Source organism: Leguminivora glycinivorella, chromosome 14, assembly GCF_023078275.1.
Source record: "Leguminivora glycinivorella isolate SPB_JAAS2020 chromosome 14, LegGlyc_1.1, whole genome shotgun sequence".
In the NCBI taxonomy this organism is placed as follows: Eukaryota; Metazoa; Arthropoda; class Insecta; order Lepidoptera; family Tortricidae; genus Leguminivora; species Leguminivora glycinivorella.
In genome coordinates this window covers 3,419,701-3,446,817 of record NC_062984.1, presented here as the reverse complement: position 1 = coordinate 3,446,817, position 27,117 = coordinate 3,419,701, and the positions used below count along the sequence as shown (strand labels likewise).

At 38.1% G+C, this 27,117-nt stretch overlaps 1 non-coding gene across 1 annotated transcript; it reads left to right on the top strand.

The window, feature by feature from the left end:
• The first annotated feature begins 11,710 nt into the window (after window positions 1–11,710).
• Window positions 11,711–11,782, top strand: Trnat-ggu. The gene has a single exon. It is a non-coding gene; the product is annotated as a tRNA-Thr (tRNA).
• The last annotated feature ends 15,335 nt before the right edge of the window (window positions 11,783–27,117 follow it).

Sequence of the window (27,117 nt, the reverse complement as noted above, 5' to 3'; positions counted from 1 at the left end):
CAAAACATTTGTTGTGAATGTAGTAAATAAGAGTGCCATTCATAAAATATAATAATAATGTAGTAACTATTTGTTCATTTTGTTTTATTGGCTATTTGTGCTGTATTCAAACTTATTGGACACGGTGTATGTTTGTTTTTCAATAATTTGAGCAATTGGCAATGTAAAATAGTTAAAACAGTAAGAAGATAAAAGTAACTAAACAAACTGAATGGATTTTAAGGTAATTTTCATTTCCAGATTACGAAGTTTCACTTCTTCGGCGCGGCGGTGCCGAAGGCGCCCTCGTAGATGCGGAACCGGGCAGAGCCCGACGTAAGCGGTCCAAATCCGGGCACCAAAGGCGACCTCATACTTGAAGAGGCCCTCTACTTTCCTACTCAGTTTCCTTATGACATTAACTCTCAACACTACCAAGTTATGTAACAAACCGTCAAAATTAAGAGATAAGGAAGGAAGGGGCCGGGAAAATTACACTTCCTTACCGCTGCATTCCTGACTTGTTGTTTTGTTTTCCTGACCTAGACCGTTGGAGGATAATGGTAGAATAGGTAAACAGGGTGTTTTTAAACAGAAACATACTACGTGAGGTGAATAGGCAAAGAGGATAGAGTATTATAGAGAGTTCCTGTCAAAGTAAAATGTGTAATCACAGTGCATAGACTGCCATCTCTCGACACAAGTTTAAAACTTTTGAACCTCATTTTTGACAATTTGGCCCATATTCTTAGCTTGATATGTTTTAAAATGACAAATATGAATATTAGCGCCATCTAGCTGAGCGTACCCCAAAGGTGTAATGCCATCTAGGCCACCGTACCTTTTTCTGTATGGTACTGAGGTAGGTTTTTTCTTAGACTTTATCTGTCTATACGGAGTTATATATGTCTTTGGTAGTACTTACACCTCGGACCCTGGCGATCAAATATATGAAAGAGGCGCGTTCCTAGCACACAGTCTAAGCTCGTGTATGTGAACGCGTACTATGCTTGTATGAGTGACATATGACAGGTCGACTGTTCGCGTTTTTGACAGGCGGTAACTGTGATGTAACCGAGAGGGGTGGGCGGCACGTTCAGCGGGGAGCGGGAGTGGCCATACTGTACGATAGTACTCTTTATTATACTGTGGTACTACTTACCTATACATCCATCTATAACAATGTTAGATATGGTCACATTACAATCTGGCTTTATTCCAATTCCACCTACACAGTGACTTTCAATTTTGAGTAAAACTTATAAGACCACTACAAGATTGCGCCTTGCATACTAAGCAGTACTAAGTACGTATGTACGGTTACTTAGTATTCCAAGGTTATCTGTTAAGGTGAACCCCCTATAATCCCCTTTTTGGGCCACGGGGACTTTACACACTTACTTACAAATATAGAAGGTCAACCAAACCTTGGCACTAAAAAACGCGGCAAATTTGAAATATAAGGCTCACAGGCCAATTGTCTTCTTGATGTCGGTCGGCGGAATTATCGACAAGTCATATAACACATAAGCATAAGCATTGGACACTTTGATGCCTTGGTCATTTTTTCTTTGTAAGTATATGACATTTATTTCAGTTTAAGTCATATAACACTCATAACTATACATAGATATTTTTCTGGCACGAACGAAATGACACTAGTGACTTCCTTCCGATATTTAGTTCATCGATAACTTACATTATCCATGATTTTTTTAAGTGGATATAGTTGAAGGGATGGAGAGTGAGATAGGCTACTTTTTGTGTCTTTCTAACGCGAGCGAAGCCGCGGGCAAAAGCTAGTTGTTTTATATAGTGTTAAAATGGTCAATCTTTAAAGGGAATACTAATAAACACTTTATTGGGGCTATCACGCTTTGTTACCATTACAAAACATGGCGATAATCCGACCACATGGGAGTTAATTAATATTATCGTCTGTGGTGCGACGCCATGCGATAAGCTACCATACGCTGCGCATAACTATGGTGCAAGAAATAATATTAATTATAATTACGGCAAATACAAATTAGTAGAAATATAGTACCTAACTAACGGGCCTTTCGGACAGAACCACTGAATAAACTTTTTGAGCTAGATCTTTGTGATAGGTAGAGAGCGGATTTATTTTCAGGTAGCGATTTAATAATTATTAATGTGGATATGACTATATTATTGCATTTTTAACCGACTTCAAAAAAGGAGGAGGTTCTCAATTCGACTGAATGTTTTTTTTTTATTTTTTTTTTTGTATGTATGTTATTCGATATCTCCGAGAATCATGGACCGATTTTCAAAATTTTTTTTTCATTCGATCAGGTCTAACCCCGAGATGGTCCCATTGGCACCAAGTCGGGGTCTGATGATGGAATCTTGGAGAAATCGAGGGAACTCCTCAAATGTTATAGGCACATGTAATGTTTCTAGTGTATTTTTCAAAGGTACACCAGTATTTACGCCTGTTGGTGATAACTTTATGTGGCTGAGCTGATGATGGAAGGTCAACTCCTCAATGGTTAGGAGTTAAAGGATAATTCTTTCACTACTGTACATATATTCGGACTGATACATAAAATATCAATAGGAACCACTAAAAATCAACAAATAAATAAACTTTTTAACAAAAAATAAAACCGCCTTCAAAAATGAGCGCGTTACAAAACACGGAGAAACTAAAAAGCAAAAAATAATAAACCTTTGAATTCAGATTTCTTATCGGATTGCAATAATCTAAACATCCAAATTATAAACAAATCAATTATTTTTGGAGTCGGTACCAGCCTGCGTATGGTTGGGTGGTGCAAACAGGAATAGCAAGGCGATGAACAGGTCTGGTACCGACTACAAAAGTAATTGATTTGTTTATAATTTGGATGTTTAGATTATTGCAATCCGATAAGAAATCTGAATTCAAAGGTTTATTATTTTTTGCTTTTTAGTTTCTCCGTGTTTTGTAACGCGCTCATTTTTGAAGGCGGTTTTTTTTTTAAATAATCTATGTCTTTCCCATCACGGAACAATGGTATTGCGGACCTTTGGGAGGCGTGCGCGGGGCCGAAGCCAACGCGTAGAGGCCCTTTCGACACTTTAATGAAATGTAAGGGGTACACCGAGCGGATGTTGCCCTTGCCCGTATCATGGGACACACGCAGAGGCAACACCCGCCAGGGTGTAAGGACTATTTGAGAGTTAATGGAATCTAAAATGAACTGGTCTATTTTGATGAAAGTGATGGACTAAATACTGGGCTATGGATAAAAAACCGGACGCCTGCCTAATAAAACGGTATCCAATTTTATTTCCGGCAGACGGTGACTCGGCCCCGCAAGATGGGCCCCCACAAAAAGCGACATCCAAGATGGCTCAAGGGCAACACCGGTGTGAGAACTCAAGGGTGTCGAGAGGTGTACACCGCTTTCTGCCCACTTGCCCAGTGGCTGTTAAGCCACTGTACCAACTCGCGTCTTATGCAAATTTTCACTTCCACCCCTGGGGCATGTAGCCCTAACGACTCCACTCTGGACGGCCAGCCAAGGCAAGCCAGAGGTAGAGAGTACTGTCCCACCCACCCGCCTTACGGGTAACAGAACTCCCCAGGAGCACTCGGGTACGTGGGGTCGCTGTTCCCCAACAGCTCACCACAAGCTGCCCTGCGTTGACGATATGATTGCACTGGTAAAACCAATGGGCAATGGGCAAAATAATCTATTATTATTACATCGCACACCGCAAACTTCGCTGAATAATTAGATTAAATTAATGTTACTTTTGCAACAAACTACATTTAAAGAAAAGTGTTTTATTCTAAATAAAGAAGTTTGTATACTTACAGGAAGCGAATTATTTTCATTTTTCGATCTTTGAGTCGTAATAGAAGATTTTACTGTGCAATGCGCAGAAGAAATATCAAAGACGAAGAACTTAAATAAATAAACTATTTAAAAAATTAACAAGTAATTATTTTATTTATTATCATCATAATTTTTGCCCAATATTCACAAAAATCTCCAAAAAGGGTTTTACTTTTATGCTCCGATACATTTTTTTCGTGTGTAGAAAATATAATAAATAATGCGAGTCATATCCATATTGATATTTAAATCGCTACCTGAAATCCGCTCTCTAGTGATAGGTATGCTTAGTGTAGAAAAGTAGTTGTTCAAGTCATTGTCGCAGTCAAGTCACGATAGTCCTACACGGTACTGGCGCTTGTCTTAATAATTATGTCAATTTTCGAATTAAAAAAAAAATCTTGTCAAAGATATTCACGAGAACCTATTAAGGAATGCGACCTTTGGAGGAGTACAAAAAAAGCAAATCGAGTTAAAACATAAATCTACGCTGTCGCTCCAGGCAACAGGTGGTACGTGGTACTAAGTACTTACAAACGTAGATACAGAAAGAACACTTCCTACATAATTTTTAAGAAAAAAAAACCGTCGCCTTTCGGGTTCTGGTGAAAGCTACTTGCGAATGTTGGATTATGTAGAAATGTGTAAGTATTTTTTAAAACTGCTTTTAATGCTTTAATTATTAGATGGCAACAAAAATCAATATACGTATAACGTTAAGGTTTGAGGAGTTTCCTCAATTCCTCATGAATCCGATTATATTATAAGAAATCGAAGCTTGACAAACTTTGACTTGAAAACTCAATATGCTTAACAAACATAACTAAATAAATGTCACTGTTCTGAACTTAAATGCATGCTTTTCTTACAAAAATACCAAAGTCACTATGAGTGTGCCGTTCAGATTTGAGGAGTTCGGTTCTGACTATCATCAGGAGTTCCACTGCACCAAATGTCACTGTTCTGGACGAAAGTGCATGCTGTTCTTATAAAAATACCAAAGTCACTATAAGCGTGCCGTTCAGATTTGAGGAGTTTGGTTCTGACCGTCATCAGCAGTTCCACTGTACCAAATGACACTGTTCTAGATGTAAGCGCATGCTGTTCTTATAAAAATGGCAAAGTCACTATAAGCGTGCCGTTCAGATTTGAGGAGTTTGGTTCTGGCCATCATCAGCAGTTCCACTGCACCAAATGTCACTGTTCTGGACGAAAGTGCATGCTGTTCTTATAAAAATACCAAAGTCACTATAAGCGTGCCGTTCAGATTTGAGGAGTTCGGTTCTGACCATCATCACCAATTCCACTGCACCAAATGTCACTGTTCTGGACGAAAGTGCATGCTGTTCTTATAAAAATACCAAAGTCACTATAAGCGTGCCGTTCAGATTTGAGGAGTTTGGTTCTGGCCATCATCAGCAGTTCCACTGCACCAAATGTCACTGTTCTGGACGAAAGTGCATGGCTGTTCTTATAAAAATACCAAAGTCACTATAAGCGTGCCGTTCAGATTTGAAGAGTTCCGTTCTGGCCATCATCAGCAGTTCCACTGCACCAAATATCACTGTTCCGTACCTAAATGCATGCTGTTCCTTTAAAAACACAAAAATCACCATATGTATGCCTTTCAGAATCGAGGAGTTCCCTCGATTTCTCCAGGATCCCATCATCAGAACTGGGTTCTGAGAAAAATGAGACCAATCTGTATGCATATACATTCAATCAAAAAAAAATTTTTCAAAATCGGTCCAGTAACGACGGAGATATCGAGGAACAAACATTAAAAAAAATAAAAAATAAATTAAAAAAAAACATACAGACGACTTGATAACCGTTCTTCTTGAGAGATATGAGGCGACGGTTAATAAAAACTGACAGCAATTCAGGGTTGAATCGTGTTGTCTAATACACAATTCCTTTGAATTATTTAGGGTGATTATTAAGCATGAGATTTTTATAAAAATAATGTTTTTGTGTTAATTACATAAACTTTAAGCGATAACCTACAATCAGAATTTGAAAAAAGTAATTTTTAGACAGATTTATTTGCTTAATTGTCGTCACAAAACTGACAGCGAGTTAATTTTTGTTAACGACTTACGCTAATTGGGGTGTCCCAAATTCTGAAAATGCCCCTATCTCCACTTAAAAAAATCACGTCAATTCGTCGCTCCGTTTTGCCGTGAAAGACGGACAAACAAACAGACACACACACTTTCCCATTTATAATATTAGTATGGGTATATAATACAATTCCATAGTGGGATTTTTGGTCAATGTTTCCTATTAGATAATGAAACGCAATAACATGGGTGTTTAGAACTGGGGAATAATTTAAATTAATATTAATATTAATTTGTCGGATGGCTGCAAGCGTTTATAATTAAAAGGGAATATAAGGAAAATGACATTTTCCTCTAAAAATGCGTACGATTGTTTGTAACTTTATAGTAGTGTTTTATTTATGGGTGGCAAACAAGCAGGTTGCCAGATGGTAAGCGATCACGGCCGTCCATGGCAATCCGAAACACCAGAAGAGTTGGAGGTGCAATTCCGGTATTTTAGAATCTGAAAGAACTAAGGGACCTAAAGGCCGATTAAGAACGTGTAAAAAGATTTAAGAGTTCCTTTCGTTCCTTCGTGGGACTTCATTCCTAACAGTTCTTAGTTCATGTCCGACACAAGCCTATTTCAGATAGATGGGTGTACGCTCTTTCTTTTTAACCGACTTCAAAAAAGGAGGAGGTTCTCAATTCGACTGAATGTTTTTTTTTTTTTTTTTTTTTTTTTTTTTTTTTTTTGTATGTATGTTCCTCGATATCTCCGAGAATTGTGGACCGATTTTCAAAATTTTTTTTTTGATCGAAAGGGTATAACCCCGAGATGGTCCCATTGGCACCAAGTCAAGGTCTGATGATGGGATCCTGGAGAAATCGAGGGAACTCTTCAAATGTTATAGGCACATGTAATGTTTTTAGTGTATTTTTCAAAGGTAAACCAGTATTTACGCCTGATGGTAATAATTTTATGTGGCTGAGCTGATGATGGAAGGTCAACTCCTCAATGGTTAGGAGTTAAAGGATAATTCTTTCACTAGTGTACATGTATTCGGACTGATACGTATAATATCAATAGGAACCACTAAAAATCAACAAATAAATAAACTTTTTAACAAAAAATAAAACCGCCTTCAAAAATAAGCGCGTTACAAAACACGGAGAAACTAAAAAGCAAAAAATAATAAACCTTTGAATTCAGATTTCTTATCGTATTGCAATAATCTAAACATCCAAATTATAAACAAATCAATTATTTTTGGAGTCGGTGCCAGCCTGCGTATGGTTGGGTGGGGCAAACAGGCAATAGCAAGGCGACGAACAGGTCTGGTACCGACTGCAAAAATAATTGATTTGTTTATAATTTGGATGTTTAGATTATTGCAATACGATAAGAAATCTGAATTCAAAGGTTTATTATTTTTGCTTTTTAGTTTCTCCGTGTTTTGTAACGCGCTTATTTTTGAAGGCGGTTTTATTTTTTGTTAAAAAGTTTTAAGGTTTGAAAGTCGTATCGATCCAGAATACCACACACTGAGAGAAAATACAACCAGTTCTTATGTTCGTTCAACAAGTTTTTTGGTTAAAATAGCGCCTACGTGCTCTTTGGTTCAAACAACAAGCTACTTGTCATTTGAATCGGCAATATATTTGAATCAACAAGTCGATTTTATAAAAACAACCTGACACATTGTTTTAAACATACGTTTGGCTGATTCAAACGGATAAACCGCAACAAGTCGAACTTGTTAAATTCACAATGCAAATTTCTCTCAGTGCAGGTTACAGTTCTGTTAATTCCACAGTTTCTTCGCAAGGCAGGAAGTTTCTGGAGAAACGTACAGTAAAGTTGAGGACTGCTAGCTAGGGCTAAGTGACGAAGATGGAATGTCGCGTAGGGCGATGACGGAAAGAAGCGACAGGAATTACAGTTTGACCAAAAAGAGTAGAAATTAAAAATTGGCAACATCCCAGTGTCGTCCCGTTTTCTCACACATATTGATTTGAAAGGGATGACAATATCCTAATGTTGCCACTTTTTAATTTCTATTACTTTTTGTCTGACTGTAATCCGAACAATTCATCGGAGTACTCCCCAATATACTAGGCATTTTTTTTTTAATAACTCTGTAACATTAAGAATGAAGACAATTTTTCTTAGAACGTAAGTAAACTATCAGCTAAATTCTTTCGTACTTCTGAAGTTGCTTACTATCAGGTAGTCCGCTATAGATGTAGATATAATCAACGTCCTTAATTTGAAACCTGTTTTGTTTACATCCCAGTTTGCCTTAAACGTCTTAAGTTTTCCTCAAAAATGCACATTTTCCGCGACGTCACGAGGAAGGAAGGACACTTGTGTAACAGATGTGGCATTAACCTTGAAGTACATTACAAATACTTATCCCTTAGCAACGAAACGCGCGATTGACGCTGCGATCGCTATTGGTTGAAACAAATGTATAGTTGCGTATCATCAGTGCCAAACAAGCGCTGCGTTTGACCGATCGTACAACACATACAACATTGCTGTTGCTGCTATTGTCGTGACATGAACTCATGGTGAGTGTATGTGCTACAACTTTTTTCTGAGAGCCATGACATGCACGCTCAAAGAGTCAGGAGTGTCAACACGGTTAACTCTTGCACTCTTTTCAACACACAAACAGTAATGACATTTTTTTATGTAGTCGTCATCACTATTGTCGTGGCATTATCCTTCTAAAGTTGTATTACAACTCAGCAAGAAAATGCACGGTTACGATGATACGACTGCCATACATTGGTTGAAACTTGAAACAAATGTTTACTGTGTACCTAAGATCATCAGTGCCAAGCTGTGTTCGACCGAGCCTATACGCCCTAGAGTCATACTCGTACTAAGCAATGTTGGCAGGTATTTAGACAACCAAACATTACCTACCTTTTTTTTAGGTTTTAAGGTTTGAGGCATTTATACCTATTATCCTCCTACACTCTATCGACAAATTTTCCTACCTACTCCTAAAAATCCTGACCAAATCACGTAAGCTACAAGGAAGTAGTAACCACAATAATGCCAATACTTAACTGTAAACCATTTTTATACATACATAAAGCCAGGGGGGTTACCATGACGTGCTAAAGCCGTTCAGTTTAGGTTGAGAGAGAGGGACGGAGCTATGTAACTGCTATAGCTGTGTCCCTTTCTCTCAACCTAAACTGAACGTCTTTAGTACGTCATGGTAACCCCCCTGATCAAAATATATGATGGAGGGAGGGATGGAGTGATTGATAGTTCAGTATAGTATGAAGAAAATAGTTCTAATAAAATTGACAACATTTCATATTTTTGAGTTCAACTTTTTATTGTTTGGTTTGAAAGAACTCAATAATAAAAGATACACGTATTATTTATATTTTTCGAAAAAACTGCTATTAAATACTTCGAGCAGAAGGAGCGTAAGTTACAAACGTCAAGACACAACTTAATGACGTCACATGTGTTATATCATTCCTAAAAAAAATTTTAAACAGTCCGAGATGTCTGACTGTCAAGTGTCACTGTCAACAAATATTGAATAACTACGAACTATGAAATATGAGGAGTATAAGGAAGGAAATCTGTCAAAGTAGAACAGTCGAAAAATGACGTGTCAAACCCTTATGTGCTTGCAATTGCAGCGCCACCTATCTATGGTTTTATTTGTGCACTTCTGATACTTATAAAGCTTTCGCTCCTTACCTCTAATCTCCATACTAAGAGCGGTGATAAGTGTCACAGTCAAACTCAAGTGACATCCCAACCGGAAGATTTTTTTGGTTATAGTGACAGCTCCGAACAACTATCTAACGTCACTTCTCCTTTAAACTATTTTTAAGAATTTTTTACTAAAAAATGGAAAAAAAAATAAAAAAATATATTTTTGTCATCTACAGGCATATATGTATCTCGAAACAGTTTTCGAATAAGGGACATTGAACATTTTCAAACATTGTCAATTCCGCAACATATACGCGCTATGTTCATATATATCTGGTCAAGCTTTACATAAATATTTACAATCACGCCTGTTTCCCATAAAGGGGTAGGCAGAGCTACATGAAACTAGTCAACTTTCAATGCCACTCTTGGGGTTGAAACAAAACGAAATTGTGACACTGCAGTGACAGGTTGCCAGCCTCTCGCCTACGACACAATTTAACCCGTATCCCACAATGTGCCACAATTTACTTCTATGATACCCATGGGAAGAAAGGGGGTGGTTAATTCTTAACCACTTCGGGTTTTTTATACATTCCTATATAACTACTAGATATGACTTACTAGACCAGAATAATGTTCTAAGCATTGTTTTATTAACATGATACGCCTACATAATATAGAATCAAGTTAATACTATTCAAAGATGATTGTGCCTCTGCCAAAATAAGTTTATAGTTATAATTACTGGGGATCACCCTAACAACTCAACCTTGAATAATTTACTAAGAGGAAAACAATGTTCTCAGAAACTATAACGGAAGGATTTCCCATGTTGTCATGATGCTGTCTCACTTACACAAATTAATTGTTATGTAAATATTATTCATCGCCATCCTTCGATCTTTGATCGTGGGTGTAAAACTTGACTGACGGCCCAGCCACAACATTGGTCTAAGCGCGGCAGCGGTGAGCGGCAGCCATACGTGCGAATGAAAAGTCCTATCGCTGTGTCTCGCTCCCATGTATGGCCGCCGCTCACCGCTGTCGCGCTTAGACCAGTGTCGTGGCTGAGCCGTGAGCGATATGGGTTCTATTTGTGATAGGCTGACACAATTTCTTTAACTACCAAGACTGCCAACAGTGGTACTGAAGCTTTTTTTTTTAATACCACGTCAGTGGCAAAGCGGTCACGCCTGCAAGTCAAGGAGTGTCACATGCGCGTTGCCAACCCATTAGAAACTTGTACACTCCCTTTTGCTGTGATTAAGTACACAGCAAAAACGAGTGTACAAGTTCCAAGGAGAGTTCGGTTTCATGTGCTCTAGCTACAATACAAAATAAATACAATTTAGATAGGTAAGTAAAATCTGTACATAGGTAGGTACACTAGGTACATATTATGATCGCAATACGGTGGGAAAAATGCTGCCAGATTTGACCCCATGTCAAATAAGCCACATATTTGGACATATTTTATATTTATCTAGATATTAGTTTTATTTTGTAGCTAATGTAGTCTTATTTTTTTAAAGCTTGACCAAAAAATATACATATATCTTGAATATTGTCACAGAGTGTGTTGATATTTCTGATGCATGCGGTGACAGTCCGGAACCGGAATGAAGAAAATTCTACTCCAAGAACAAATTAAATTATTTTCATAATTTTAACTTGTATTTTAAGTAGTCACACTACTATTAATATAGGTACTTCATAAACATGAAATAAATGTCATGTACAAATAAAAAGTTTAGTGACCAAAGCCTCCAACCACCTAGAGCAGTGGTTCTCAAACTTATTTTCCCATGGAACCCTTTTGGAAAGCAGAATATCTGACGGAACCCTTAAATTAAATAAATTTTTATTTTAATAAGTCTTAAACATAATAGTAAAGTCTGATCATTAGATTCTAATGTGAAAACTGTTTTTATTTTTACAATTGGGAAATCTTTGGTTTTATGGAAGAGAGTTGAAGTCGCATATCAGACAACCAAAATTCACACGGAACCCCCAGAGAGGTTTCGCGGAGCCCTAGGGCTCCGCGGAGCACACTTTGAGAATGGCTGACCTAGAGGCACCTGGGCGCCACGAGCCTTCGGAAATGTCATATACTTGTAATTTTCGACCCTTGCCTTCGTGACCCGGTGGCCGAGCGGTTTAGGTATCCGTCCGGTAAACGGAGGACGCTGGTTCGATTCCAGCTCGGGGCACTTGGAGGCCTTGGTCACTTTTTCTTTGTATATGACATTTATTATATGTTTATGAAAATAGTTTAATAAAATTCCGCATCTGCAACTTGGCGCGTAGTCATCTTTTAGGGGGGTTACCATGACGTGCTAAAGCCGGAGCTATGTAACTGCTATAGCTGTGTCCCTTTCTCTCAACCTAAACTGAACGGCTTTAGCACGTCATGGTAACCCCCCTGGTCAGGCTTTGTACTGTCGACTTAAGATGTATTGAAGCTGCCAAAGCTCTCACAAATATTGAAACATACACACTAACATCTTGACAATATAAGCGTGCTCCGATATTTATGAAAGCTTAGCCAACTCGATTTAACAAAAAGAGACACAAGAAACACAAAGCAACAAAACAAACAAACAATTGTGTGGCGCAAGAAGACTGCCTCCCTGCTTGACAGAGTGCGCGGCGCGGCGGAAGCAACAGCATTCTAAACATGATAGCAAATAAGCTAGATTGTCCGCTGTTATGGGCAATGAGTTATGGTCTTATGGTGTTATGGACGAAGTCACTTTTAATTATTAATTATTAAATATTACTTGTTCGATTTTGTTACTAACAAAGATAATAAGCGACTTAACTAACACATTTCTTTGACCATTTGATGTCTGAATTAAATAAATAAATTAAATTAAATTATATTCCATGGCGATTGTACCACCATAATTATGTTTATTACAATATTTCCCTGTATTTTGCACTACCTAAAGTTTATAAAACAACACATGGTATAAAATGCAGAGCTATACTTATTGTATATAAAGTCAAGGAAGTTAGTCAAGTTGATATGTTATTGCACACTAACGATTACATTAGCTGACCATTAGAACATTTAATGAATATTGAGGATGGTACATTAACACTATAAATTAAATGGTAGCTTGCATTCATTAGGCAGAAACTACTATAAGCATACAAAGTAATACACACCTACATAAAACAGTGTTTAGATTTAGAAATGTGGCGCGCATGCCGCGGCCGCTGCCACCATCGCGAGCGCAGACTTCTGACCGAAGGGTGTGGTGTTTCGGCGATTCCGGGGCATCCTGCCGAACCCTGCGCCGAGTCAGACATAAATGGCATGTTGTATTTTTCTGTTTTCTGTTTTGTAGGTAGAACACATGAAATTGATCAAGCTTTAGTACCTCTCTTAGCAATTACGGGGTTGAAAGAAACCGAAGCAGTGACAGGTTGCCAGCGCATTGCCCACGATACAAATGAATTAATATGCCACAGTCAACTTCTACGCCACTCATGGGAGGAAAGGGGGTGGAGAAATTCTTAACTAATAAAGAGAAAATATAGAGAATTATTGTCAAAGTGCCGGAATGCACGTGCAAGGAGGATGATGACTGTCAAAGTAAAATGTCACAGGTTCATAGACTGGCATTCTCTCGACGCAGAACTACAAGTTTTGACTTCCGGTTTCGGGTGCCATCTTAGTGGTATCGTGTCGTGAATAATTTCTCCTTATTTTGCTCATTAACGTTGTTTAAAGTGTAATATCGATAGCTTATTATGCAGTAAACTAATGTTATAGTGAGAAGCTGATGAAGAATTAATCTCGAAACGCGTTTAGCCCCCTTTTTTGTCATTGACGGCTGATAGTCCACGTGCCCTTGTAAAATCTAGCTATCAATTTACAAGTGCCAACTACCGAACAACGTCGTACTTACCGTACCAAAATCGAATACAATAAGCTTATACCACCTTGACACTGGCAAAATAGTCCCACCAATGGGACTGAGGCCATTTAATTTTAAAAATCTAATCTAACTACAAGTTTTCATTAGGCAGAACTCATTTTCATTAGGTTTCAGTAATGAACCTCCAGGTCTTTTTTTATCCAAATTACTTAGTACCTACATTGTAGTACACCAACTCATTTTGTTTATGTGACTGTTTGTGTTCTAAATAAATTAAAAAAAAAAAAAGTTTTGAACCTCAGATTTGACAATAAAATGAATGAAATTAAATTATTTATTCTTCGATTTAGGCATTAACATACTTAATGCTCTTATGAAAGTCAAGGGTACATTTCTGAGGCTCTAGTGTAAAAGGGTACAAGTCTCGCGGAGGGCAGGTGAAAAAGGGTGTATAAATAAATAAATAAAATAAATTGGGGACATTTTACACATATCAACTTAGCCCCAAACTAAGCGAAGCTTGCACTGTGGGTGCTGAGCGACGATATATACATACTTAAATAGATAAATACATACTTATATACATAGAAAACATCCAGGACTCAGGAACAAATATCTGTGCTCATCACACAAATAAATGCCCTTACCGGGATTCCAACCCAGGACCGCCGCTCAGCAGGCAGAGTCACTACCGACTGAGCCAGACCGGTCGTCACATAATATCCTCTCGTGTGCCGGAACGTGGATCCACGTTCGTAGGTATTGAACTCTAATTGAATTCAATATCTACGAACGTGGATCCACGGCATACGAGAGAATATGACTTATAATATGCCGTTTTTCACCTGCGCTCCGCGAGACTTGTACCCTTTTTCACTAGAGCCACAGATGCACACACGTTTAGCATTATTCTTAGAGTATCTATGTGTAAGACAATTTAGCATTAGGTATTCTTAGAGTATGTTCGGAAAGCAAAAAGTCGTGAAATGTACGGTCCAATACATTCCACGACTCTTAACTTTCCGAACAGACCCTAACTGATTGCGTTAAAATTGTCAAATATTAATATTCACGCAATCTAGACGACCATACATTTTTCTTGATGGTTCCAATCTACGTTTTTCCATAGACTTCATCTGTCTATAAGAAGCTATAGTATATGTACTTATGTATGTCTTTGATATTACCTATGTATATTAAAATTGCTGAATACATCTTGAAAAATAAATATTTCATTTTCATTTTCATTTTTCATTTTCATTTGCTAATACATCTTTAGCGTAAATCAAGTGCAAGCAGCAGATAAATGCAAAATGGAAAGTATATAGACAGCGTTTCTACCTCGAATTTGTATTTTAAATCCCAAATAAAAACATATATTCATTGGACCTTATAATAGTACATTACATCAGAGGCCGGGAAAATGAGGATTTCCGGCCAAGTGGGTATATACGGCCGAGCGAGCGTGCGAGCGAGGCCGGATAGGGATACGAGGCCGGGAATCCGTTTTCACGCCGAGGCATGTATAGTGCTTTTCTCAAACATACAATGAAATAAAAAATGTTGTCGAAATTAAAAAAAAAAGTTACTTTGCAGGCCTAGGCCTAAAAAATAATATGAAATCCCTTTACAGTCCTCTCGAGTTGTTGCGCCCAAAAAGCGATACTTCCCAGCCCATTTTAAGGAACGTAAAGACAATATTTCATTGCATGTTTGAGAAAAGACTATTAAATAAAATAACTAAAAACTAACTAACTATTGTGGCTCAGTGATCCAAAGTGAATCTTGGCCTCCGAAACGAGAGATCGCCACCTGTCCCGATCCTGCGCAGCCTCTTGCCAGTCTCTGACTTGAAATAAAATAAGATAAAAAAAATTTACCCTCTTTATTTACATGAACATATTTACATAATTATATAAGAAAAGCTGGCGACTTCCTCGCACAACGTATCAGCATTGCCATACAGCGAGGAAATGTCGCCAGTGTCCTTGGTACAACGCCTCAAGGGCCTATTTTAGACATTAGCTAGCTTTTAAGTTTAGTCTTAGTTTCTTATAGATAAAATGAATTAAATTTAAAAGTGGAAAATGTCTGCCTTGGGTGAGACTTGAACTCACGGCCTCTGGACTATGACTATATGACTTGGAACTCCGGTTGCCGTTTAAGAAGTTTAACACTCATACGGTAGATGTCGCTACGGGTCCCATTGACCTTAGTAGTGGAAAATTTCGCTGGCTTGGTTGAAGTCTTGGTGGCTCAGTTGGCAGAGCGCTGGAATATTGATCCAGAGGCCGTGAGTTCAAGTTTCACCCAAGGCAGACATTTTCCACTTTTAAATTTATTCTAAGCCTAGTGGCATCGATTGCAGACGTTTCTGCTAATCAGAAGTTAAAATGAATTAAATTAAAATTATTTATTTCATAAATCACTGTTTACATGATGTAAGGTGATGGTGCCGCCCGGTAAGCAAAATGCCTGTGTTAGAAAGCGCCGCTCTTCTTTTAGGTTACATAACCATTTGCTATAAATATATGCGTAAGGGCCAGTTGCATCAACCACATTTGACAGACACATCATCGTCACGCAGCAGACGTCTATGGAACTTCCCATACAATAAAATTTAGCGAACGCTTTAACGGTGACAGACGGTTTGATGCAACCGGTTCTTAGTCTTACAACGTGAACATACGATTGTAAACAAGAGGTAGGTACGTTTTCGATATCAGTCTGATACGTATCGAATTCATTTAAATATAAATCCTCTTCGGTCTCATATGTTAATTTAATTATTTTTTCAAAACCTGTCCAGCAATTGACCTCAGTTAACACATAAAGGCTTAACAACTGGCGAGACATACTTAATGAGATTTTGTGACGTCCGTGCCACATCGATTTTGACAAATCTCAAGATAACAGGTTTCGATTTCCAGATTTCGAAGGATTTTTAAAATGAATATTGGTGATTTCAATTGTGTCTTTTAAAATCCCAATATCATACAGATATAGCGTGATTGTTAGATACTTACAATCATTTTTTGTCACATTTGCTGTCTATTTTATAAGTCATCATGATAGCCCTTTATCTCCCACTGCTGAGCACAGGCCTCTCTTCTAGTACGCCACTACTCCCGGTCCTGTGTGTCTCATCCAGTTGTGACCCGCAATTTTTCGGATTTCGTCGACCCAACGAGCCAACGGATACCAGGCACTTCTTACATTTATAAGCGGCCACCATTCGGCATTCCGTTAATGTCTGATCGAACTACATTTTGGTTTGGTAATAACTACTCGTAAACAGCTTAGGTACGTCTTGCACCTTGGTGCGAAGCAATGATAGCAGATGAATATCAAATTATAGCTATTTCGCTTCCTACCCTTAAGAGGTGCAATGGTCATCCATTGCTCGAGAAGATTTAAATTCCTCCTCAGTTGGTCCTCCAGATGGTCGGGAAGTATTCGACGTTTTTCTTTGTACTATTTTCCTGTAAGCTGAGTTTCCTGGTTTTTTTTTATACTACGTCGGTGGCAAACAAGCATACGGCCCGCCTGGTGTGAAGCGGTCACCGTAACCTATGGACGCCTGCAACTCAAACAGTGTCACATGCGCGTTGCCACCCCATTAGAAACTTGTACACTCCCTTTTGCTGTGTTAAGCACACAGCAAAAAAGAGTGTACAAGCTCTAAGGAGGGTTCGGGTTGTCGACGACTCAAAGGACAATAGACGGAACAAGTTAGTTCCGTAAGTCCTCCCGTCATCAGCACACCGCACCCTCGTTGAGCTCGTCCTGGATGCCAGATGCAGTTACTTTTCGTTCTTATCTACTCCCCTGTTCAAAGAGGGGAAATAAATAAAGAAATTATTGCATTCGGCTGGAAACAGCAAAAAGCAAGCCATGGCCCCGGGCTCTCTGTACACTTTACACTCATGGAAGCGGTCCGTCCAGAATAATACGAGCGGCCGGGTTGAGCTGAAGCGAGGCCTCGAGGGTCGCTGAAGATAGGAAGGCGTAGCGCGAGCTCGTGAAGGCTCTTTGCACTTCTGGGGTGCCATAAGACTACAAAAACAACATGACTCACATCTTGCCTTACACCACGCAGACAAGTACAATACAATCTCACCTTCAAACATCCACTTCACATTCAAATCAGTCTTCATTCACTCCAAGCCAAAAAGCCTTATATCCCTGAACAATTCACAGACCAAGGGACCGATAATTTAATTTCGAACGCACGAATTCGCTGTTCAAAAGTCTGCAGCGGAAAACGACGTAATGCTACATTTGAAAAAGGACGGCTAGTATTTAGTAATGACGACTCGTGTTCGAATCTGTAAGTAGAATTTAAATCGCTAGTACTGGAGATGTACCGCAAGAATTAATGAACGAAATTCATGAAATCGAATAGTCGACAATCGAAACTCGGCCCCAAAATCCTTTTTTATAAATGGTCCTGGATTAAAAAACAAAACATAAACAGTTTAAAATCGCCAAAACCTCGTACGTGACGCATGCTTAAAGCCCAAAAACAAAAACCTTGGACACGAAACTTGTTTACAGATGCCACTAGTTTTGAGATTATATCAAAATGCGTAAGCTACGAGTAAGTACGTAGTAACGTGTAGTATTATATAATGATGATATTCAAAATGAGGTCACAACGACTGTCACGACGAAGCCTGACGAATGATAAAAAAAAAACAAATAAGACAAAGACATCCATACTTCCAGTTCTCACTTACGGTTCTCAGATTTACATTTTGACGGAAGCTCAGAAGTCCAAACTTTTACTAAAGAGTTATGGAGCGAAGCGTATTAGGTGTGAAACTAATCCGAAACACCACGTTGCACTCAAAAACTCGTATTGGACTTGATGCAGCTCGAAAAGTGGCCAAGGTCAAGTGGGCCTGGGCTGGATATCAGTGGCATAGCGTCGATACAACTCGATTCCCCACGGGTTCCCTAAAATTGTCCAGTTTCTTTAGAAGTCTATACTGGTGGATAATTGGATATCTGTCGCATGCCAGATAGAAGAAACAAGTTCATCTATTTGTATAGGGGCCGAGCGTGTCAGATTTTGTACTGAAGTTGTTACTTGGCTCTTGAGTGTTGATGGTATTGAATATCACGTAACGAGGCATTTTGTTATCCTTTTGTTGACTTCAACTCACAAAAAATGACGCCCGAAAGCTCCAAGCTGCCGACAACTCAGTGGATTTTGCTGAGTTCATTCAACACGCTAAGTAGATACGTTCGCTTGATCTACCTGTGCCCATGCCAAATAACCTATGGGGCAAGATAACCACGGAGTGGGAGCCCCACGAATCAAACCGAGGATCCTGCAGATCTTAGACCGACAGGCCTTTATTTTCTCTCAATCCTTCTGCCGCTTTCAAATCACGCTGTATTTACGAGGACACAGTAAATTCATACTAAAAAAGTACTAAAGGTGAAAAGCGCACATATGTGTCGCTTAACTTCAAACCTGGGTAAATCCATTCTGCTTTAAGGTTGAATATATAAAAAATATAATATGTTCTGAAAAATAATCAACCTTATAAAAGAATGGATTTACCCAGTTTTGAAGTTAATCGACACATATACAGACCAAGTAGTAGTATACTTTCTCACTCTAAACAGCTGCTATCCTACTCTAACAGGTCCACGAAACGGTTGAAACAATTGAAACACCCCTGTCACGTTTGATCCTTGAAGGTGCGAAATATCTTTGATTGAATTACTTCTTTAATCCAACGGTATAAGATAGGCATTCGAATAATCTGTTCAGGGCTTTGTTAGTTCCATTTTGAACATATCAAAGTGACCAATTGTGATCCTTCTTGCTAAGAAAAGAAGGTATACTTATGTTCAGGTTTTTGTACAGTTTTTAGTACTTGTTTACTAAAAGCAGTTTTGTATGATGCACACGTATATTGAGATCGTATCTTTGGTCAGGGTTGACTTTTTGTTTTTTAATTCGAGGTCAAGGTGTTCGACCTTCTTAAGTAGCCCATTTCATATTTTATTTTGTTGATAAAACAAGTAAAGTGCCTAGACAAAGTAAACTTTTTATACAAGTATGTTTTACTACGCTGCGTTAAAAAATAAAAAACCACAGGTGAAAATTCAAATTTTGAAAAACCCCGACTGCGACATAGTAGACCGATTTTCATGATACATGGCTAAGAACACTCCCGACTAACTCAGCTTTCAGACAAAAAATACTACATCTAAATCGGTTCATCCGTTCGGGAGTTACAATGCCACAGACAGACACACACACAGACACACAAACAGACAGACAGACAGACACGTCAAACTTATAACACCCCGTCGTTTTTGCGTCGGGTTAAAAAGGAGACACACTAACACATATATAACAGGTAGCTATATTTTTTCGCTCTCATCGTCCTAATAATTTGTCTAAAATTTCAAACAATAGGTGATGCGAATAGGGGAAAATACGAAAAGTCAGTTTACTATACTACTTTTAGGTAGGTATTTAAAAAACCATTAAAAGGGTTATTAATCAGGTAACGTTTGGTTACTGTTATTACTTTCCTATTTGAAAATAGTTGAGCTCACTACTATTTTCCATTTCATTCCAATATCATGTACTTTCGCTTAATTTGACGAATACATATCTGGCGGCTATTTTATCGCACCAGTGCGAGAAGTTAGTTCAAAGGGCCATAGGGGCATTCCACGAGAAAGTCGCTTACGACATGCTTTTGACTTCTATGGCAACTGTATCAATCAAATCCGTAAAGCTCGTGAAAATACTGCCAATTGGTTAACCAAGTCATGAAAGGTTGTCAGACACAACTTCGCTCCAGAAGTATTAGAAGAATTGCATGTCGTAAGCGACATTCTCGTGGAATGCCCCCATAATGTATATACTGACAAACGTCGTACAATACACGCGCAAAGAGGAAATTCGTAACTCGTTGATTCGCAACTTATTGATTAAGTACCTACCGGATAACGTAATTTTTAGCAAACCTTTTGTCAATGACAGACGGAAGGTACTTCAAGTCCTTCAAAAACTAAAAATGCGCTTTAAAAATACCCTCTAGAGATCTGCGTAGTGAAGTCATCCAATTAGCGAAATCATATTTTAAGTCGTAGTATAGGAAAAACACCGAAACATGTAATATTTATCAATGCAGCGTGAAAAAATAAAGTTTAGTCAACAAACTTCACTCGAGGATAATCCTAATTTAGAAAATTGTTACAGCTTAGAAGACTTAGAACCAGTTTTTGACATAATACTCAATCAATCAATCAATTATTTATTCGTGACAACTACAAAATACACAAGTAAGAAAACAGAAACAGCAAATAAAAGAAATTAATATAAGTTACCACAATGGTCCCGACTCAGCATAAAATGCTCACCCGAGGGTCAGCGCTGGTCTTCCGTCGGGACCATTTTGTTGGTCACGAACGCAGCTGTACGACGCGGACCTGTGACATTATAATAACTAAACGCAGCGGCGAGCGCCATCTTGTCTGTCGCTCAGACGTCATACTCCTTTTTGCTGTGAACCAAAAAGGAGTGTACAAGTTTCTAATGGGTTGCCAACGCGCATGTGACACTCCTTGAGTTGCAGGCGTCCATAGTTTACGGTGACCGCTTTCCATCAGGCGGACCGTATGCTTGTTTTCCACCGACGTAGTATTAAAAAGAAAAAAACATTGGGCCAAGGCGACTGCTGTCAACACCGGTGCTGCCGCTGATGTGCTCGCAAGTGGCTGACGAAGCCAATCTTGGCGGTAAATGTTCGCGAACATGGCGAACATGTGAGCACACCATTAACGTAATTATATGCTGTTGCCGCTGGTGGTCTGGCTATAATTTTATAACGCTTGGCGTCAAGCTCTAAGCGCCTCCGAGATTCAAAACCTTAGTTGCAGTTCGCAATTCCGTACGCATGGCTGCCTGCTGTTCCCATCGCGAGGGCTCCATGTCACATTTTTTCATGTGACGCTTAAGCACACCTTTGTACCTGAGGAATTGGCCGCCTACCTTCTTCAAGTTCAGAATAAAAGATGTGCTTAGCTTAGCTGGTCGTTCATACGTGAGTTGAGTTTATGACATAAAATACTTTCATCGATTACACGAAAGACTTGTATCTCACGCACAGACTGAACGTCATTTCATTTAGAATTTTTTTTTTTTTGGCTTCTTCTTCTTCTTCCAAAGCCATCTTCTACCGGAAATTGGCTATCATAAACTATACTGACTTTTATTAGATACACGGAATAATGATACAGGAGGGGTCAATTCTCCATACAAACGCTCTCGACCATTTCCTCCCTGGTTTTTGAAGACAGAGCACTGATTTATTCAACACAGATTATTATTATTTTTATCTGTGTCGGGCCGTTTTGATTATTTGATATTTTTATTTTTAAAGATGCTAGAGCTCATCAAAATTTTCTCTCTTTCTCATCAAAAAAACGAGTGGTATTCAAAATTGGTAAAACTAAACGTTCCGACACAGATAATTTCATTGTTATTCAGATTCTCAAATTTCGTTACGATTGATTAACTTTTGATGGAGGAAGCAGTCGAGAGCGGAACCTCGATTTTAAAGATTTTTTTTAGCAAAATCATTTAACTGAGTTGTTCTGAATGGACAATTTTTTTTCGATAAATCTAGTTAATAACACTAGTGTATTTAACTGAAATTCCCAAATTAAAAGGGGGGCTCCTTTCCATTTTAGCATTTTCGCTCCTGTAGCGTTTATGTTCGTAGATTTTTGAGCGAGGAGTTACGCCGTCGTCGTCCGGATCATACTATTCAATATACTCTATGGTCCGGATGATCGATTATCTTTCCCTGGATGATGAGTTGAAGTTCATACTTCTCATTTCGCATGATGTGACCAAAATACTAGATAGTACTTAAAAGAGCAAAAGGGAGTGTACAATTTTCTAATGGGTCGATAACGCGCATGTAACACCCATTGAGTTGCACGCGTCCATAGGTTACGGTGACCGCTTTCCATCAGGCGGACCGTATGCTTGTTTGCCACCGACGTAGTATAAAAAAAATACTGTAGTTTACTTTTTTTTTTAATCTCGACCACTTTATCTACTAACTGCAAAACTCGTTTGTTAGTCACTCTATCCGTCCATGGTATTCTCAGGATTATTCTATAAACCGAGATTTCTAAGGCCTCCAAACGTTTGCACATCTCTTGGTCAGTCCATGCTTCTACTCAGGTGCCGTAGTCGAATGGCATTTCTGCGGCGCGAAACGAAAACGAAACGCCGCGAAAGGTAGTCTGGCTCTGTCGCGACAATACGCAAGAGCAATAGAGATAGATATTCATGAGCGTTTTTGCCATTCGGCTACGTCCACTGTACAGAAGAACCGAGAAAACATAGCATCGCGCTAAATGCAGGGTGCGTTTTTCGGATTTGCAGAAATTTTCAGCAAAAAATTGCAGAGATTAGCTAGTTGGGCCATTTTTTTCAAAGTTGTCCACCCCACTTTTTTTGGATTTGGAAATTTTTATGTGTTTTCCACTGAGAATCGCGAGCTCTTTCGATCCAAATAGGATAAAAAAAGTGTCCCAAGGTTTTTTTCCCATTCCGTTACCATTTTTTCATACTTTTTGTATGGTGGTAACGAAATGGAAGGTTCGAAAAAATGTATGGAAATCTTGAGACATTTTTTTTCTCCTATCAGGATCGAAAGAGCTCTCGATTCTGAGTATGAATCGCGTAAAAAAATACCCATGTTACAAAAAAAGTGGGGTGGACAACTTTGAAAAAAATGGCCCAGTTGTATCAAAACCGCCACAAGACATTCGATCCGAATTGAACTCAACATTACCTGCGCTTGGGCAAGGTCAGATCAAAACCGAAAAATGAATAAACAAAAAACGATCGCCGGTAAACCCGGAACACCGCAACCAATTTTCAACCTATTTAGTATTCTTATAAAGATCAGATTTGATATAAGATCAAGTCTGTGATATATTCTCATGTCTGATGATACATCATGGTATTATTTCTGCGTATTTTATTATGTTGCGAAATAATAATTTGGTTTGAATGTTAGCGCTATTTATATCTTTTCTGGAAATCAACAAAATTATCACAGGTATTCACCATGTGCCATATTTGAGGCTCTCACTATATTTAGTGACAGTTAAACTATATATAAGGTACAGTGGGCCAATTCTCGACTGGGGGGCAAATGTAACTGGTCCATTTTTTCCGTGTTTTACAATGTTTGCATTATTAAATAGAGTGTCCACCGGTAATATATGGTAGGCGTGTCCAGTGGATACATGTAGAACTCAACATCATAGTGTAATCATGGAAAAATTGGATCAGTTACAATTGTCCCCCAGTCGAGATTTGCCCCGCTGTACCTTATATAGAAGAAATACTAGTTTTCGTAAACAAATTACCTATAGCTATTATTTACTTTAACTTTATTGCACACCACATACCACATAAAAAAGTACAGAATTCGAACTTAAAGCTTAGGATAGTTTCTACTTAACAACTAGGGAACAAATCAAATTATTTTATTGAATATTTTTTTTGATTTTTTCTTTTTCCAAGTAGTCACACTACTATATATAAATTATAAATTTAAATAGATATCATACACGAAAGAAAAAACGGCAAGGCCCACTGGTGTCCGAGCCGGGAATCGAACCCGGGTCTTCAGCTTACGCGGCTAACGTCTTTACCACTAGACTTTATGGCGGGCGTGTGGTCTAGTGGTAAAGACGTTAGCCGCGTAAGCTGAAGACCCGGGTTCGATTCCCGGCTCGGCCACCAGTGGGCCTTGCCGTTTTTTCTTTCGTGTATGATATCTATTTCAATTTATAGTTTCTACTTGTCAACCATAGAGTGAACCAGAAATACATCAGTGGATGCACAAAAAACCGAATTAGATTAAGTAAATATAAGCGCAGGATATATTAATTATAAATACTACGAATATATGAATATATTAGATATACATACCTACATACTCGTATATAAGAATTCTGGGATAACTACTACATAATATGCCTACTTGAAAAATAAATATTTCATTTTCATTTCATTTCATTTTTCATTTTTTAACTGCATTATACACAGTGCGTCTCAAAAAATCAGTTAACTAAAGACTATGAAAGACGATCGAAATATTTGAAACTATCTTCAATGAAGTTATCAATGAATCAATATCCTCAAATTCAAGTCAAAGATAGTCACCGAATCCATTCATAAAAACATCACTACTAAATAACGTATACACTATTACTACGACGGAAAACCAAACTATCCTACTAACTTTATGCGCCATTACTAAATGACGTAAGCGACAATAAGTTGGAACTAAGATACGCCCTTTTTAATTATTGCGTAATAAAGCTTTTCCTTCCTTGATGAACATTCTTGGCATTTTCCGTGTTAACGAGTTACTTAGTGTGCGGTTTGTTATTGTTTTTTTTTTTTCATATAAGGTGCATTAGGGTAATTCCGAAAGTCGTCTAATTTCAAAAATCGCATAAAAATCATCACTATTTCCATCATATCGAGATTCCCCTTTCAAAATTACCCCAGCATTTTTGTCATTCGTTATTACCCTAATGCACCTTATGCGGAAATATACATGAACTACAGGAGTGAAAATGCTTTAGAACGGTTTTGCATTACGTCCGATCCAATTCCGAATCTTTGAGAATAAGATCCGAAGAATGACGGACAGAAATCGGACGATGGTAAACATTTCCTACCAGTCGAAATTGCCCCTCTGTACCTACCTTATTATTTTGTATCTATTGGCTGTGATTGATATTTTTATCATTTGTGACCTTTCTGGCGCAGTAGGGTAAAAATCATTATTAACGTTTCATCGCTGCATCATCTGACCTCTATTTCGTACTAAGAGAATGATCACCTTTTTTTGTGGTTTTCAAACTGTGGTTATGCTGTGTATTTCCAAAAGGACTTATTTGTTGAACTTAACTTTATTCTTACTTATTTGAAATTAAGGTTAATATTTAAACCACCAAAACCTATGTAGAAAATGTCCTTCGATTTTTAATTACGTAGCAATATTGATTCACTTTATAGTCTTTATACAGAACATCCATTATTTCAAGAACTATGCTACATTTTAGTCTTACGAATCTAAGTCTCAAACTACACTAGATTCCCAGCTCATTCAAAATCAATACCACAGTTAAACTGCAAGGTTTTCCTAGAAAGTCATGTCACTGTACCTAGTGCACCTGTCATTAGGTCATTGAACTCGATGCACCCACATTATTGAAACTGGGTCTGAAACATTGTGCGTTGGAAATTCTCTGGGATTCCCATGTGTGAGGGCCTTAAGCTCGCGCTGCCGACTTTGACAATACATTCATACCTTTAGATTTTTTAGCGCCACCTATTAAATACTATCATAACTACGCTGATGATGCCTACTTTTTTTTTTCAAAATGTGTATTGACGTGATAATGGTGATATCATGATTTTAAAATAAAGAAATATGTCATTTGTTCTTTTAAAATATAAAAACACCCAAAAATATTTGGGAAAATATGATTTTGGCCACTTCCAGGCTGCGAACAGCGTCATCTAGTTTTAAGCCTAAAAGGCATACATTTCAGGGGTACGCTTTTTTTGTATGGGCTTTGTCAGTCCCGTATTAAATCGTTCTTGGTTTACAGTATCTATATGAACAGATAAAAAGGATCGAGTATACACCGTGTTGTTTTTGTTTTCCGTTAAATTCGACACGTAGCTAGGTTCATTATCAGGAACCACCCTGTATATCAGTTTTAGTTAAATTCGCAAAAAAATTTTTTTTTCATTTTCATACATAATAAATGAATTTATTAGTGTGAGAGACCCTTAAGAATAACTTTCAAGTTAGTGGCAAGTGATTGACGGCACATGTCACAAATAACATTAGGAATTGGTAAAGGTTGTCACACACGTGTTCAGTTACTATCTTTATTTTTTTAATAACTCGATAACCGTAAGAGTTAAGACGCTAGTTTCTTAGATAAATTAATTGTATTTGATCTAAAGAACCTTCCCTTAAAGTTAACGGAATTCAATAAAAACAGGGTGTATACAGGTTGAAATAAAAAGGACCGTCCAAACCTTGCACACTGACTTTTGAGGTCATAATGAACAACGTTTACTATGGAAACAATGCTGAAATCGCAAAATTACTTAAGTTTATTATTATACTAGCTTTTACCCGCGGCTTCGCCCGCGTAATAAAAGTATTCATTAAGATTTTCATTTGGATCCTTAGGTTTCTCTGTAGGTATATTTATCTGCGATTAATTCGATTGCACGTAATACTTTTGCTTGCAATGATTGTAGAAATATTACACATCGACCACAGCGTAGGTAATTCTATATACGCTGGGGAAACCTTTATAAACATCCCACATAGCCCGTATTTCGACACTATGATCGGTAAAAAGTACTTTTTTCTATTATCCCTTACAATTTTTTACATTTTGCTTATACTTATCGCAAACGTAATCTTCAAGCAAGCAAACAACGATCGTCTTAGAGCACATTGATTGTAAGAGACCGCCGACCAATTATCCGTATCCCTCTAACGATACCCATATCCGTATCCGTATCCGTATCGCTATCGCTATCGCTATCGCTA